The sequence below is a fragment of the Aphelocoma coerulescens genome, chromosome 3, assembly GCF_041296385.1.
Source record: "Aphelocoma coerulescens isolate FSJ_1873_10779 chromosome 3, UR_Acoe_1.0, whole genome shotgun sequence".
In the NCBI taxonomy this organism is placed as follows: domain Eukaryota; kingdom Metazoa; phylum Chordata; class Aves; order Passeriformes; family Corvidae; genus Aphelocoma; species Aphelocoma coerulescens.
Window position 1 is genome coordinate 515,639 of NC_091016.1, and position 17,556 is coordinate 533,194.

At 50.0% G+C, this 17,556-nt stretch overlaps 1 pseudogene; it reads right to left on the reverse strand.

Moving 5' to 3' along the window:
• The window catches only part of LOC138108845 (thyroid hormone receptor alpha-like), a 140,759-nt pseudogene that overhangs the window by 114,459 nt on the left and 8,744 nt on the right, over positions 1–17,556 (reverse strand).

Below are 17,556 nucleotides of genomic sequence, written 5' to 3' on the forward strand. Positions count from 1 at the left end.
GGCTTTGGCTTCCCTCTGGGCCTGAGGCCAGAGGAGCCTCCACTCTAAGAAGGTTAGAAACAAGGTTAGAAAGGTAAAAGTTAGAAAGCAAAAAATACATTTAGAAAGGCACAAAGTTAGAAATGTAGAGTGTTAGAAACCAACAAAGGCAGAAAGGTAAAAATGGGGAGAAAAACAAAGGTAGAAAGTTTCAAAGTTAGAAGCAAACAGAGGCAGAAAGGGACAAATCTAGCAAGTTAGAAACAAAGGTAGAAAGTCAAAAAGGTAGAAACGAACAAAGGTAGAAAGTTGGAGAGGCAGAAAGTGCAGAGGCTGGCAGCAGCCATTCCAGCCTTAAGGAGAGCCCTGTGGAGAAGAGCAACTTGTTCCATTGATCTTCACTTCGAGAAGGGCCTTCTGCTCTCTTGGGAAAGATGCAGACCAGGCCATGACTCCAGCTAGAAGCAGCAGGTGGGAATGCTTTTCCTTCACCTCCCAGAAAGCTGGGAGCTTTCATGTTTGAGTCAGTGGCCTAAAAGGGGCAGAAAGGCTGCCCTGACAAGTGTGTGGGCATGGATCTGTTTGGTCTGGCCCTGTGCCCATTCCCAAAACTCTCTTCAAACTTGCCCAAAATAGCAACACAAAGCCTGGGGCAGATTGTGCCTGAAGAAAGAATGGTCTCTGTTTTTTTTCCAAGCTGCTACAGAAACAAACTAAGGTAGAAAGGTAAAAATGAACAAAGGAGGGAAGGTGAGAAAGGTAGTTCGAAAGTCAAAGTCAGAGAAAGAGAGAAAGAGAAAGAGAGAAAGTCAGAGAAAGCGAGAAAGTCAGAGAAAGGGAAAGGCAGAAAGAAAGCAAGGCAGAAAGCAAGTCAGAGAGAAAGAAAGAAAGAAAGAAAAATAGAGAGAAAAAGGAATAGAGAAAGAGAAGAATCGGGTTTGAGAGAAAAAGAAATGGAGTTTAAAAGAGAAGTAGTGTTGAAGAGAAAAAGAGCAACTGAGAACTAGAGTGACAGAGACATCCAGAAAGAGTTAAACAGTGAGAAAAAGAGAAAGAGTTCGAAAAAGTCAAGTGAGGAATAGACTAAAAAGTAAAGCAAAGCAGAGCAGCAAAGCAAGAAATACGGCAAAAAACTTACTAAAGCACACCAAAGGAAGAGAGCAACTAAAGGGGGGGGGGGGGGTATCTTTATTAGGGTTTCTTCAACTTTATGGAATGAGGGTTTTTTAGTTACACTTCAGCAAAGCAAGTGGAAACAACAATGTGCACAAGCACAAGTACAAATCCAATCCATCTGCACACTGGTCAAAGTCCAAGTGACATCCAGAGCAATACGTGCAAGTGCAGCGGCAAACACGAATCCAGAGCAACACAAGCCAACCCCATCGCAGTACAACCTAACAATTGTTCTATTTCTGGAAAATGTATGACATCTTATTGGTCCAGGAAACCCAAAACAACAGCAGCAGACAGAGAACAAAACACTCATCCACCACCCGCCTCCTTCAGCTTCCACACAAACCCACCCTCGCTCTCGTCTCGAGAGCACCCCATGGGAAGGCGGTTCCCGGGAGCCCCAAAATCATCGCGCCTGACAAATGCCCAGCCCCGGCACGGTCAGCACCCAACCCCTGGCGATGAACGTCACCTCACAGAGCGGCCGGGGCCCAGATAAAAAAACCCAGCTGGGAGGGAAAAAAACCCCAGACAGCAGAGCTGGGTGGTTTTTACCCTAAGTTTAAAAAGTAGCTGAAAAGCCTGAAAGGCAAAACTCACACCCACAAGGTTAGAAGCATTCCACACACACACTCTTCTCGCAGGCAGACAGACACACACAGACGCAGCTCTGGCACCACATTTCCTCTTGTTCCTGCTGGCCTGGAAAGCCCCAGGTAAATCCAGTCCCTCAGACCTTGCATCCCTGAACACCAGGAGAGCTGGAGTTTTACCCAGATCCCAGTGCCCTGCACAGCTGCACTGACACGAGCACAGGCTGATCGCTCTGCCCAGCACCATCCCTCATTTTCCTCCCGTTGCTCCCCAAGCGTCCCCAAACCACCCCGTGTCTGTGCCGGGGCCAGTGCCTGCCCCGAGCCCAACCAGAGGCTGTCACCCAGCCCTGCACCAGCTCCCACCCCTGGGAGAGCTGGGAATGCACTGAGAGCTCAGCTCCCTGGGCTCCCCAACACCCAAACCAGTCCTCAGACACACAAATAATGCCCAACCTGCCCCTCCGGGCACAGCCAAACACCACAACTCCATCATCCCCAAGGAACTCCGGCAGGTTGCCTCTTCACCTGTGCCTTTTTCCAGCAGCCATGGCTAGGACCGGGCTGTCAGAAATAGCATTCCCTAGGCAGTTCATCCCAGCACAGAGGAGAAGAGGAGCCTGTCACTCATCCACACCACGGGCAGGACAAGGGGGGCCCAAGCTGGCTTTGGCTGCTCCAACATCCAAAGCTCTTGGTGCCAAAGATAGGACGAGTTCAGTGGTTGCTCCTGTCCTGAAAGAGAGCAGAAAAGCAAAGTTAATCCCACTGTGGAATGCAAGACTCCTGCATTTCATATTTCTGCTCTGATTGCTCACCGCAGAGTATTATCCATGGAAAAAAAAGGAGAATGACACCATATCAAATAAAAAGTGCCCTTCTCCAGCACTTTTATTCCAAGCATTAAAAGGATGCTCATTTCTCTTCCAGCATTGTTTCCCTCATTTTAGCAGAACCGTCTTCATCCCAGACCCCCCTCGTCAGCTGTTCAATCCTCTGGCACTGGATTTGGACAAAGGAAGGGACGCACCTGGATCGCAGGAAATCACAGAGAGAAACCCCTCCAAAACCTGACAGAGAAAAACAACAGGAGATGCAGGAAGACACATCCCTCATTTGCACGTCCGGAGTGCTTTTCTAAAGACCTCCCTGCATCTGGATGCTCTTTGCACTTGGCTTTCTTTACAAGAATGCATTTGCTGCTAAACACGTCTCAGGCCCTTATTTGATCAGGATAAGGTCGGATGCAGATGAAGACTCACACAGGGAATAGCCAGGGAGAAGCTATATAGCTAATAGCAGGGCCTGGGAACATCAAGGATGGAGAAGAGAAGGAACAGGGATTGTTTTTCTTGTTTAGAGCCAGCAGTGCTGTGAGCTTGGAGAACACACGGCACCACAGGGATCCAGGGCAGGAGCGGGATAACTCCGGGATAAGGGGAATCTGCTCCCACTCCAGGGCTGTGCCAGTGAAGGAGGGGAAGTTTTAGTGCCTTCATGGCACACAAAAACCAAACCCAGCACCACCGAGCTGGACTTTCGTGAACTGCAACACAAAGCGGCCCCTGGCCTTTGGGGGAACACAACCTCACCGAGTCACGGAGCCAGGGGATGACACTTGGGAATGAGCCTTGCGGCCTGCAGCCAAATCAGATGAGGGAGCCACAGGAGCTGTGGGGTTTCCTGCTCTTCCTGCAACGCCATCAGTCCAGACCAGGAGACCTTTCCTGGAACAGATCTTCCCTGTAAAAGGGAGCAACACCAAAGCTCAAGCCCTCATTTAGAGACCCTTGGAAAAGCAAAGGTGAGAGGGGATTACCTGGAGCCCCAGGGGACCGAGGTGAAGGGGATGAAGAAGCAGACAGCAAACTGCTTCCACTGCTTCTCACTCCAGCAAGGGGAACATCCCTGGAATTTCACGTCCAGCGTCTCTCCCAAGCCCCACCGGCGAACCCACACGTACTCCAGGACTGATCTCCTTTGTACTTCCAGCAGCACAGACCCACCGGGAGGAACTGCAATCCAAGGACACACATCAGCAACCGCCTTCCCGCTTGGCGCTCTCTCCACATTTTTCCCTTTCCAGTGGGATGCAGGTGCCACCCCCCAGAGGCAGGAAAACTGCCTTGCAATCCAGTACAAAACCTGCCTGGGAAGCCCAGGATGCCCGGAGCCAGCAGCCATTTCTCCTGGAGCTCCTGCTGACAGGCATTTGAAGCCTGCTGGGCCTCACAGCTGCTTTTCTGCCAGGGGCATTCCCATCTCTTATTTTTTAGCCCAAATAAAGGTTTGCAAAGCTGAGTTTTGTGAGAAGTGCTTCATATTTGGATTATTCTTAACTTGGGAGTTTCCCTTGGCACCAAAATCAGGGGGTAAACCCAACATGGCCTCAAAGGGCCATAAGATCCCAGATATCCAATCCCCAGTTCCCTCAGCATTGGTTCATTAAAGCTTTTCAGGGGTAATTTAGCAAACTTCAGGGTTTGGTGACTTCACCATCAAAGCAACACGAAACCTGTGCAAAAGGAACTTAACTAAAGCTGGCTAAACGCTGCCCAGACCTGGCAGAAAGCGCTTCCCACACCTCTCCTGGAATTCTCTTTCCCAGCCCTTCCAGCTTCGGAAGGCTTCTGTGGGAGCCTCAAGTCGCGGTGCAGCTCAGAACCTGCACGTACCTAAAGCAGCCCCACGGCAACACGAAGCTTCCCTCGGGCATTTCGTTTCTTTACCCCAAACATTCTTCCCACTCAGCCACAATCTAGAAAGGAAAGAAAGGAAAAGAAGGAAGACCAATTAATTCTGACATAAGGAGTCTTGACTATTCCAACACACTGCCAGGTGAAAAAACATCCCTGCCAGGCTAACAAATCCCCCTGATACTGTCCCCATTCTGTATCAATTATTTAAATGCTGTATTAAGGAGCGTAAGGACACAATGCTTGGAATTCTCAAAAATGGCTCCGCCTGGCTACTCCAAGCACTTTCTCACCCGGGGAGCTGAGCTGTCCCACATTTAAACGCCACGTTTGATCCAAATCCCATAGAAATCTGATATTGTTTGGCTCCTGAGCTTTCCCAAAAGCTGTGCAGTCAAGCCTGGAAATCCTCACTGAAGCTTTGCCATGTCACATCGGGATTTACCCTTGGGAAAACCCCACTCTGAGCACTTGGGTTTCAAGAGGTTGCACCCAATGTTACAGACACAGAATTCCTGCGGGGTTTGGCATTTCCTGCACCTCCAAACACGTGAAAAGAAGGAAGTGCAGAGTCCCGAGGCTCCATTATTGCCATTCTCCTCACATCCCTTTCCTCAGCTGCACGTGGCTTTGTGCCTCCTCTGAAGGGCTGGAAAGGAATTTGGGAACCCCCCTCAGCTTCTTCGGTTTTCAGCTTTTTCTCTGAGCCGGCCCAAAAGGCAAACAGGAAAAAAAAACCCCAAAAGTGCACAAAATCCCAGCCCCTCCCAAGATGCAGCTCCTCACACCAAACCTTGGGAGAATCCCTGGTGCTTCCAACACCGCTGCAATCCCACCTGGAGCTGAGCTTACAGGGTGCTCTGCCTAATCCACATCCAAGCCTGGATAGCCCAAAGCCTGCAAGAAAAGAGGAGGCAAAGTGAAAAGGAGTGAGGGGGAAAAACGGAGTTTTAGGTTTTTCCCCTGTTTCCAACAGGATTGAAGGGCAGGATGGAGAGGTTTCGTGGAAAAGAAGTACCAAAGGCTGCTTCATTCCCAGCAATTAGCGCTGCTCAATCCAAGAGGCCCAATCCACCAGGTTTAAACAGGAGCGGCCGACAGGATGGGTTATGACACAGAGCTGTGAAGCTGGAGCCTTCTTCCTTCTCCCGGGCTCTCCCAGAAATTCTCCATGTCCGGACGCGCTCCCGCTCTCCCTGCTGGGGAGGACGGACTTGGATAGCCCGGGTGACTGGTGAGCCTAAAACAATAAGTGATGCAGTGATCCAAGTGTTTTTCACAAGGAAATGACATATTCTCTGGACCTGGGATAACCCATATCCCATGGCCTTCTCCAGGAAGAGTCCCAGCTGGATAGGGTCTCCCAGAAAGGATTCCATAGGGGCTCACCTTCTGCTTGGAGCTCGGCTGAATTCCTCAGCAATCCCAGGGAATGTGGCCATTGGAGGCTTTGGGCAGATTGGGCTCAATTGCGTTTTTAGGTTTTGTTACCGTCTCTCAGACTTCCCACTGGAATGTGGTCTCCAAGGAATATGTAAATCCCATTGGATTCCTGCTCTTTCGGACAATTTTTTGTACCATTCCTGTACAAAACGAGGCCCCCTGTTCGGATGCTTTTCCCCACCGTTCCCCAGCAGTTTTATCTGCCAGTGCATTCCCTGTGCTGGTTGGGCTCTTCCCAGATCTCTGAGCTCCTTCACAAGGCAGGAGATCCATTTGGCCCAGGAACTGAACCCTCCCGAGGAATTGTCTGATGCCATCTCCACATTTCACAGCTGATCCTTGTGCTCAAAGGATCCCTCTTTCTTCCCTCCAGCCAATTCCAAGCCTCGCTGCCCCCAGCTGGGAACAGTCCCCAGGCCGATCCCTGCAGTCTTCCCTGCCAGGATCCTGCTCAGGAATCCATGGGCTACAAACTGAAGAATTAATTCTTCCCACCCCTGCCCAGTTCTAATTCCAAAGGATTTGGTGTCTGCCTTACCCGGCTGGAGCCTGCTTCCAACTCTGTTCTTGCTGCTTCTGCTGCTTTCCATTTCCCAGGAATTCCACCAACGGAGCGACAGCGTTTTCCACCTCCTCCTCCAGGATTCCCTCTGTTGCGTTCGGGTGCTGGAAGGATATCAAAACCTGGGCCTCACTATCAGGAATTATATCCCCGGATTTGTTCCTTTCCAAATGTCACCTCTTCCCAACAAAGCACTGGCCATCCAAGGAATTCTAGAGAGCGATGTGCTGACCGCTGCTTACTCCTCTGGAATGTCAGAGCTTGGAAAAAAAGGGCAGTTGAGGCTTTTCCTGGTGCTGCCCATGAAGTGTATTTTACCTAAGTGCCCCTGCCCATGCCTTTGCCTGTATCCGCCAAAAATCCACCCATTCATTCCCCAGCTGCTGCCTCCCTCTTTTCCTGGATCCAACAGAATTTTAACAGGTGAATATTCCCCTCTGGAAGAGCACCTTGCATTCCAAACCTAAGTACAAACAAATCATTCCCTTGGACCTTCCTTATTAGAATTCCACTGAGAACGGTGGATGCAAAATGATCCTCTCCTGGCCCCTGCTGGATTCCTGGAGCAGGGATCCTTTCCCTCTTCCCCCCCCCCCCCCCCCCCCCCCGCAGTGACCACCCTGCCCTGCCCCCTTATCAGGCTTTGTTCCACAGCTCTTGTCTCCAACTCTTGCATCCTTTCCCTCACTCCAGGAGCTCCCAGCAGTTCCACACCCTCTTTTCTCCCATCCTGATCCTTTCACCAAGAACAGAGCTCTGCATTTCAATTCCCTTCGCTTTTCTCCGACAATTCCCACCAATCCAGACCTAAAGCTGACACAAGGAACACTCGGTGCCCACAAATGCAAATCCAGACCTGGCCATGCCTAAACCAGCAAGTCTGAACACACAATCCTGGACCATCTGCATTAATTCAAACCTAACAATTAGGACACACTGAAGACTTCAACATTCCCAAGAAACATCCTGTTGCCTTCAACTCCCTGGGGTTTTTGCTTTGAACTCATACGGATTAGGGGATCAAGGGATTTCCCTGAAAAAAACCTGTGTGGTGCATGCTGGAATCCCCTATCCCGTGAATCCAGGGAGTGTTCAAAGCTTAAGTCCAACCTGGCCCACCATAAATTTTTGCCAACTATCCCCCAAATGATCAGGTTAACAGAACCCTGCTCTGGTGCTGCGTTTTTAGTATTGGAAAGCCAGGAATTACTTTATTCCCAGAGCGAGGCTCTGGATATGGGCTTGGGGAGAACAAGACCTTACCAACTTACAGAGCCAGGGGATGACGTTTGGGAACAATCCTGGACTGCCTGGCAGCAATTCATTGTACCTCTTGTCACCCACGAACACCTTCACCCACTCCTCCAGGAGCCCGGGCCAGCGGCTCTGCTTCTCTTGGAGCAGGAGGCATTCCCCTGCCCACGGCAGGGACCTGCAAACCATTCCGGAGTCAGCTCCGAGCCAGGGACGGGGCAACACCCCGTCCCACGGCTCCAGCGGCTCGGGCCCTCGGTAATTCCGGATCTGAGCCTCGTAATCCCTGCAGGGAAGAGGCCGGCTCAGGCCGGGATCGCAGAGGGTGGGAAGCGCCCGGGGTGGGCGGAGGCTCTGCCACCCCCACGGCCGCGGCATCCGCACAGCTCCGGGGGACGGGGCCCGCCCCGATGCCGCTCCCCGTCCCGTTATGCCGTTCCCCCGCTCCCCATCCCGTTCCCCCGCTCCTCGCTCACCGCCCGGGCCCGTCCATGCCCGCCTGTCCCCCGCCGACCGCGCCTGCCCACTCAAACTGGCCGCGCGCGGCCGCGCCACGCCTCCCCATTGGCCAGCCCTCGGCCCGCCCCGCCTTCCTATTGGCCGCTGGCCCCGTCAATCACGCGGGAAACCCCGCCGCCCGCAGGCACCGCTCCCACGGCGGCCGCTACACGGCGGCCCGGGCGCATCCCCAGGGGAAAAGGAGGCACAAAAGGAGCAATTGGGAAGTTAAAGGGGAAGGAAGGCTGCGCAGCGCCCGCGGCGCCCCGACAACGAGGAGCAGCCCCCACTCCTCTCCCCATCTTCTTTTCCCACCTCCAAGCCCTGCCCAGCACTGAGGGAAATCTGACAGAGGATTCATAAAGAGCCCTCGCTGAGAGCAGTCATCGCCCCAGGCCTTCAGGCTTGGCAAGATTCTGTAGTGAACGGACCCAAATTCAATTCCCAAATCTCAATCTCTGACAAGTCCTGTTGGAAAGACAGCGGACAGTCCATCAGAACACGGAATTAAAAGGCTGCACAAGGAATAACAGAAGCTTTCCCAGGAATAGCCCAAGTTCCTTTTCTCCCTCACCGGTCCGGGGCCGTGAGACCGAACCTTGGGCCCCAGGAGACAGGAGAGGTGTTATCAACACTCGAACCTCCAAAGCGTTGTTATTGCTCAGAGAGCTGCGCCGGCACTGAGCTACTCCCATGCGCCTGCACGGCTTTGGGGAGGGGCAAGACCACGTCCCACTCCTGCCTGGAGAAATTTCAACGCCCTAAAAAGTCATTTCCCTTCTCTCTCTCTGACCCAGGGCCAAAGCAGCTGTGTAGAACAACCCGGGGGATTTATGGGAGGGTGACTCTCTCAGGAAAGACCCCAGACCCTGAGGAAACAAACCCACCCCAAATTTCCAGCTGAAAACACGCTGCTTCCTGAACAGCAGCGCACAAAACTCTCTATAGCCAGACAGGAGACGACAAACCAGAAAAAGCCAAAAGATGTGCTCTGCTTGCATGCACTCTCTGACTGGTAATTCCAAAGGAAATTCCCCACAGATCGTAAGCAGTCACCTACAATTTGTCCTCTGCATTCATGACTGCCTTGGCTTTCTGTAGAAGTGTGTCAAACATCCATGCAGGCGTCAGGGCCTGGGCTGGCTCGTTTATGGCTCTTCCTGACAGGCCCAGGCCAAACCCAAGCACCCCCCTCACTGCTCCAGCCCCGCTTTCAGGGAAATATTGACACGGCTTAGAAATACTCTCCTTCCCTGCAACTCACTCCCTCCCTGCGCATCCCCGGAGAGGATTTACTCTGCTCTTTGTTCCCGACAGCACCTCTCCAGCGCAAATCCCACTTCACACAGACACAGACCTAAGGCAATGGTTCCAGCAGCAGCTGCAAGCCCCAACTCCCTGTCTCCTGCACAGCTCATCCAAGCACTCCCAGCAATCTCACCTCGGCCCAGAGACTCTCTGTCCGCAGAGGGAAACACAACCCGATGGCACGCAGCTCTGGCACCACATTCCCTCTTCCCTTCTCCCTTTTTCCAGCACACCAGGCTGCTGGAAACAGCATTCCCTAGGCAGTTCATCCCAACACAGAGAAGAGGAGCCTGTGACTTACCCACACCATGGGCAGGACAAGGGGGGCCCTAGCTGGCAGGGACAGGTTCTTCTAGCACAGAGGTTTCTGAGCCCAAAAAGGAGCCTTACTTTGGCTTCCCTGACTTATTCAGCAGCCTTTTAGAAACACGTGGCAGGGAGGGAAGCTGCTTTTCCTGCCACCATTCAGCTGCCAAAACCAGTAACCCCTCCACAGTGCTGCTGCAGCCTTGCCTGGCCCTGGGGCCATAGAGCAGGAGCCTTGTGGGCATGAACCTGCCCTTGATGCATCCCCTGAGCAAAACCCACTAGTGAAAGGTGGTGAGAGCAACCAGCAGGGGTGGTAAGCAAATCTGTGAGCCCTTAGGAGAGGCCTGTGCCATCAGAAATGTAGAATGGTGTCTTTCAGTCGAAAGGGTCATACAGTGTTCATCTAATCCAGTTGCCTCACCAAACACGCTGACATACAAAATAATAAGCAGAAACCTTATTTCTGGTATTTCCTCACTTCTAAGTCTCAGAACTTGCAACTAAACCTACTCAATCTGTAAATTTGCGTATGCCATTGATTAGATTATTTGTAATCTTTCTCACTGCTGAAGGGTTAACACGGTGTCCTTATATCCTGATGCTTATAAATAATTAAAGACACAGCAGAATTCTTCACTAAAATCTACCATAGTCTTTTCCAGAACTGATTTCTAATCCTTTCCAAGACAGCTGCACAAGTTAATATTAAAAAAAAAGTGCTGAACCATATTTCACAACTTGCCAGCTGCCTGCCAGGGCAGAGGGGTGCATGGTTCTGGCAGGGAGGGCACAGCCTCAGCACCAGCCTGCTTGGAGAACCTCCTCTGCTCAGTGCCAGTGCCTCAAGCAGCAGTGCCTCAGGAAGGAGCATTCCCAGCCCATCCAAAAGGACATAGGGATTTACTGGTCTGGCCACGGGGAGGGGGTGAGTGCTGCAAGGGGGAGGCTCTTGCACAAGTCTGGAGTGGGCAAAGAAGGCACAACTGAGAAGGAATGGCCACCTCAGCCCCTCTCCTTCATTACAGCTCTGCACCTTCCCCTACCTGTAGGTCATAGGGAGAGGTGACAATGGGCACTGAGGGAATCAGTTGGCTGAGCAAGCTGGCGGGCAGAAGGTCCAAGAAGCTGACTTGTAAAAAAAACCAAAACCTAGAAAGGTTAATCGTGATTAACCACATATCAGAAATGCCTTCCTCTCTAATGGTAAAGCCACTGACACACTTTTTCTCCTCTTGCTTTGTCATTTATCTCGTAAATCAACCCATCTGCTTTCAAACCAAACGTGCCAAGTAAATATGAAGATTATTAGGAAGCCTTTTTATTTCCCTAGAGCCAATTAAACAGCTGGAGGTTACATTTTTTTAATATTGCCAAGCTGTTACCAGGCGTAACAAAAGGCAGTTGGCTGCACACACAGCCCCGCAAGGTTTCACCGGGCTGATGCAGCAAAATCAAGGAACTTGTGCCTTGCAACCAGCTGCAAATGCCGGAGACGCACCGCTGATTTTATGGCAGCTGTCACACCAGAAGAGCTGATCCTCCCAGACAGTGGAAGTACACAATTAGGTCACATTAAACATCGAGAAAATGCCACAGCAGTTCCCCATGCCAACTACAAGTGAGTGACACTGGAAAACAGTTCCTAGCTGGCAAGAACCATCCCAGCATCAGTGCATAATTTCTGCTAAAAGTTTACAGATGAAGTCTGAGGGTGCAGAAGCGTGAGCAATCACCCAAACAGAGGGATTCATAACGCTTTCCCACAAGGCAGAGAAGTGAGACAGGCAAGCACCAAAGACTGGTTTATCCCCCCTGGGAAGCCACCGCTACCTCCTGTTCACAGAAACAGAGGGGCTGGCTACAGCATTCCTTCAGGAGGGTTTCCTTTAGGGCCAGAATAACAAGATGAAGCAGTGATGCTCACAGCAGAAGCTTCAGACTTGTGAAGGCTTTTTTTCCACGTACAACACCAAGCTCCTAGCCTTACCACAGGAGCAAAAGTATTTGCAGTGTCCTTACCATTGCACCCACACACTACAAAGTACGTCCTTGGCCAGAGGTGGACTAGCGAGAAAAGCACAGCCCACTCTGCTTACAGAAAGCCTTTTTGCATCCTGTCAGCACCACCTACATTCAGCTTAGTCCAGTCTTGCAAACCTGAAATCAAAGGTAGTTATGAAAGGTAGCTGTTGTCACAGGTAACAGACATTCTGTTGCACAATATTTGGTGCTCGCCACAAATTGCACTGAAACAACTTCTATGCCATTGCCACAACAGTGGTAATTATTTAAAACATGAATAAAAGGGCTCTGTACAGGAGGGCAATGCTGCATGGGGAGAGAACACACCACACCATGTAAACTTCAACACTGTGAGAAGTGTCAGTCTATGTCTTTTTACTCCCATATACTCCCATGTATCTTGAAACTACTTGTGGAGTCTACTGATTACAAAAGCATGGTAATTTTGCCTGTGATCAAAGACATAGCAATGATGCAGCAGCAAGCAGTGCACCTCAGGGAAATGTTACACAGTTTTTGGGATGGTAAGTGGGCAGCACAGCTTTCTCAGCACATGAATTAACACCTCAATTCTTTAAAAGTTTCCATTTTACCAGTTTCTTCACCAGGCTTTTTCAGTAGAAGCACTAGTTGTCACGATCAGCAGTCCTGCTGCAGTATCTCCTCTGCACGCATCCTCACAGAGCACCCCCATGCTTCGCTCCCAAACACAAGAGCAAGGCTATTCTTTACACTTTTAGGTCAGCCCTTTAGCACCGGCCAGGAGCAGCATCTCCTCCCAAAAGCAGCTGTCAGAAAGGCAGAGGCAGATATGCATGCAGGAAGTAACCTCCTGAGGTACTGCTGCTGCACTGCCCATGACCAGGGTCTGAGAGCAAAGCCATGCACCAGCACATGCTAAGAAGCAAGCTGAGGGCTTACAGGAAACAACCAACCTCCAAGATATTTTGAATTGTGAAACAATTTAAGCTACAGCCCAGAACAAAGACATCAAAGTTATGACACCCTCCTAAATCAGATTTAGTCTGGTCTGTCATGGCACAAGATTACAATGTCACACTTTCACAGAATGGTTAAAGATTGGAAAGGGACCACTGGAGGTCACCTAGCTCCCAGACATGCAAGGGTCCCCCAAAGCAGGTTGTTGAGGATTGTGTCCAGATACCTTCTGAAAACCTCCAAAGAGGGAGACTCCACAACTTCTCTAGGCAATCTGTTCCAGTGCTTGGTCATCCACACAGTAAAGTTCTTGCTCATGTACATCAGTTTCTGCCCGCTGCCTTTTGTACTATTGTTGGGCAAAACCCAACCAGAGCCTGGCTCCATCCTCTTGGCACTCTCCCTTCAGATACTGATAGACTTTGATGAGGTTCCCCTCTCTGGCGTCTCTTCTTGAGGCTGACCAGGGACAGCACCCTCAGCCTTTCCTCATACATGAGATTCACCTTAATCATCTTTGTTACTCTAAGCTGGACCCTCTCCAGAGGCTCCATGTCTCGCCTGTCCTGAGGAGCCCAGAACTGCACACAGCACTCCAGATGTGGCCTCCCCAGGGCCGAGCGAAGGTGTGGGGTCCGTCCCTCCCGGGGAGGCTCTGGCGGCCTGCGTGAGGGCCGGGCAGGAGCGGGGCGCGCCGGCTGCTCCCTCGCGGGGCCGCGCTGGGCTCGCAGCGCTGCGGCTGCCGGGCCCTCGCTCCCGGCAGGGCCCGGCCTGGGCCCCACCGCCCGTGCGGGAGCACCGGCCGCCAGACCCGCCTCCCGGGACACAGCCCCGCTCCCGCCCGACCCCTGCCCCGCTTACAACACCTAGAGCCATAAGTGACAGCTGGGCTTCGCAGGACCGAGCGCGATGGAAAAAGGGAATCCAGCTGAAATACACATGGCCTCACACTCCCAAGCTGTAGGGTGGTCTGATGAGAGCAAGAGCTCATCAAGACAGGTCCAGCCTAACCTGGGGGAGACCTGGGACAGAGGAGCTTGAATGTCCCATACCTGGGAAAGCAACAAAAAGCCTTAACCAAAAATTATTTAATTCATTTATATTCAGCATTAAGTTCTCCTCCCTACCTCCCCATGCCCTCCCCACGACCCCAGCCAGCCTGGGTTTTGTAGAGTAATTTTAGGGCTCCGTGTTTCTGACCAGATCTCATCTACTGTGACATCTGAAAGAGCCCAGTGAGTGGAAGGCTCCAGCCCACAGATAGCCAAGAAAATCTAAGATTTCCTTGCTGCTCATGCAGTTTTCTCAGACTGTTTGTCAAAAGTTATTGGTGGCTATTTTTTAAATGAAAGGAGTAGAGAGAAAATAGCTTTGCGGCATATTGGGCTAGCAGATTGTTCAGACTCTGTACAGGGACAATAAAGCTTTTAGGATCCTTTGATTGACATATATAATGAATGTAGCTGTCAAACTTTTGTGCAGCAATTTTATTTTGTATTGGCAAGCTATTTCACTGGCCAGGGTTTTGCATAAAAGGAATAATTCACATTGTTGTGGTGCTGCTATTTACAGAGCCTAGAGGACAGTGGCATCACTACAATATAAATATTAATATTCAAATTTCTTTTGAAATACATAATTCTGTATGCAACCTATCCTACGTGCACATCTTCACACAGGGAGAAAGGCATTGTTCTGCAGAGAGAAGGGGGCCTGGAGCCGCTGGGGGTTGTTATTCATTCACTGATTCATTCTGTAGCCTTTGAAAAGCCACTTAGTTACTCTGCACTTTAATGTTTCTCTCTGTGGAGCAGAGAACAAAGCCTCAACACAAACTGCCATCACTGTTACCAGTCAGAGTGGCAGAGGTCACAGAGCCAGCATGGGGTCAAGGGGCTGCTCTGAGCAGCCCGTGTGTGCACAAAGCCCAGGACAGCTGTGCTCTTCTCAAACAGCTGCTTTCTCCTGCCGAAGCAGCGGCAGGATCAGCTTGGGCTACCTAAGACAGCAGTTGCTGCTTGCCCACTACCTTTCTTTGATTATGAACAATAACTTGCCAAGAAATCACTAGCCTCAGAGAAAACAGGCAGAAAGCAAACGAGAGGGCAAAGCAAAACATAAAGGAGAGAGGGGGAAAAAAAAATCCATATAAACAAGGATGACTCTCACACTCTATTTGCTATGCAGTCAAGCCCACAAGTGAGTTGTGTATCTGAAGGTGGAAATACAAAGACATGTCCTGTTCCCTGGGGAAAGGTAAGCAACTTCTCAAATTATCTTTAGAGGCTGTTATTAGCCTTGCACTAGCACTGACATACCCTGTGCCCAAAGCCACAGCATGCACACACTGTATCCATAAAAAGAGATATTCACAGCTCATAGAAGTGCTCATAGAAGTGCTGTGCAGCTCATAGAAGTGCTGTGCCCGTGCTCTGGTACCAGTATCATTTAAAACAAAACAAAAAAAAAGTTTGAGTAGCAAGTGAGCGCATGGAAAGGACTTGAACGGCAAGAATTTGGAAAGAGCATGGGAATCCAGCTTGGGGTGCTGAGGTCAATGGGCACACAATTTTTTAAGAGTGTACCAGGTTTGTTTGTTCAGTCATTCCTATATTCATTTTCAATTCCAGAGACAGGAGCTTCATGTCTAGCCCCAAAATAACAGCATTGTCTGAGACAAAGCCAACTTGGTAAGGGGTACCAGAGCTTTTCCCAGCCCATTTATGTAATAAAGCATTATATACAACTGTTGGAAAACATACCAGTTTAAAAATTTTTTATATATGACTTTGGCCAGGTTTGCTCATCTTTGCCTCAGGGAAAGGGAACTGAAGCTTCTTTCCAGGGCATTGTTTCTCTAGGTGAGGCCTGATGGGTTTAGCATTTCAAAAGACTAGGAGTAGCCCCAATAAGATAAAGCCATTGAGGGAACATCACCAGAACAGATGTCAGCGGCCATCTAAGAACATCTACCCCTGAAGATCTAATTAACATCAGAAGCGAAGAAACACAGATCTAATAGGAGACCAGATACTAGGAACTACACAACTTGAGACCAATGAACACTGATCCAATTCGTTTCTATGAGTTTTGACTGTAAAAAAGATCTGAAAATTCTAGTAAAGGTCATGTGTCATGGAATGATTCTCTCGGCACACCCGGGCTATGTGTGGATGAGATGATTTCTGTGCTACATCCTGGCCAGAGAATAAAGTAGTGCCTTGACTCTCTAACATTAAAAATGTTGCTGGAGGCTTTTTTGTTTTTCCTGCAGTTTCGGTGACACAACCAGGAAGCAGAACAGGAGCTTTATGGCCCTGTTACTTGGGTCCTAAAATACAGAGAAAGAAGACAGGGCAGAGAGCAAAGAAGAAAAACAGAGCTTTGTCCTCATTCACATCATAGCCCTGTAAGGCTTTGACCAAAAGATATAACTGTATAGTGAAACATCTATGGGGGACTCTCTTGTCTGGCACAGAGGGGTTCTGCAGATGGACTTCCAGGGCGGGGAAAGAGTACCAAGTCGGCAACACAAATTACTTCAGGCCAAACTCCAATACATAACTATAGATTCCATAGATACATCCAGCCTTAAGCCCAGAAGCAATACAGGTGGGGAGAACGGAGCCTGGGTGATTTAAACTACGTGTTTAAGCAGTTCAAGGTAACTGGAAGTAGCGCTGGTGCCTCTGGGTTTCTCTGTTCGTTATTTAAGGTGAACATAAAAACACAGAGTGCAGGAGCCCAAGGATGTTCCTCACTGGCTTCAAGCTGGCAGTTTCCTAAAAGCAGTGCTTGTTGCTTTCCTTGGTTTGCCGACCAGCAGTGCCACCTCCCCTCCCTGCTGCCATGGAGCTCAGCCTTCCCCAGTGTTAACAAAATGGCACGTTACTCTACTTGGCCAGATTTTAGCTCTGAGAATTTCATTCTGAACAGTTCAGCATCTGCTTTAGCCAAAACAGTTCCACTATTTCCAGGAATATTATTAAAGGAAAAATAGACTGCTTGGCACATGTTACATAAATTCAGGCAACCTTTTACATGAGGATCTCTAGCTTCAGAAGGGAAATTTTGAAATCTGGCAGAGAGGTGACCTTTGTGGTAGAAATGTGTCTATCCCTATTAAAACCTACCTAACTTTGGCCAGATTATAGAGCAGGGAAATACTGCAGTTAAGGGCGCAGTAAAGAGTTCTGAGAATTGCACTTACTTGCTGTTTCTGCTGTGGGCAAGAGGTCCCTTATCTCCTGCAGAGCTGCAGCTTGTGCTCCCCCACTACCTTGGCCAGTTATGGCTGCACAGGTCCTCCATGGCTGGATGACGAAATTACAGAGCCAAGGGTGAGCAGAGAGACCAGCATTCCATCTGACGTCTACATACATTCCCGTAACTTTCTGATACAGGACAGCCCCATCTGTCACACAGCCCAGGTTCAACGGCAGCATCGCGAGTGCTGCGCAGGCACGAGGGCACTGCAGAAAACAAACTGTGACCAAAAAAGTCAGGGCAATTACAATACATAGATGCACAGCTGGAAGAATTAATGTCAAGCAGACAATGGCATTACAGACGTCCCCTAACAATGAGGGCTTGAATCTGCTGTCTCAGTAAAACTCTCTAAATTAGGTTTGTGTGCAGCATACGGAGAGTTTCTGAAAGAAATATAAATATAGGCCATCATTCTGCAAAGCTTCACAAACCCAAACCCTTGCATTCAGGTGCCATCTCACTGACTTTGCTGCAAAATCAAGGCCATTCACGTTAAAAGCACAGACAA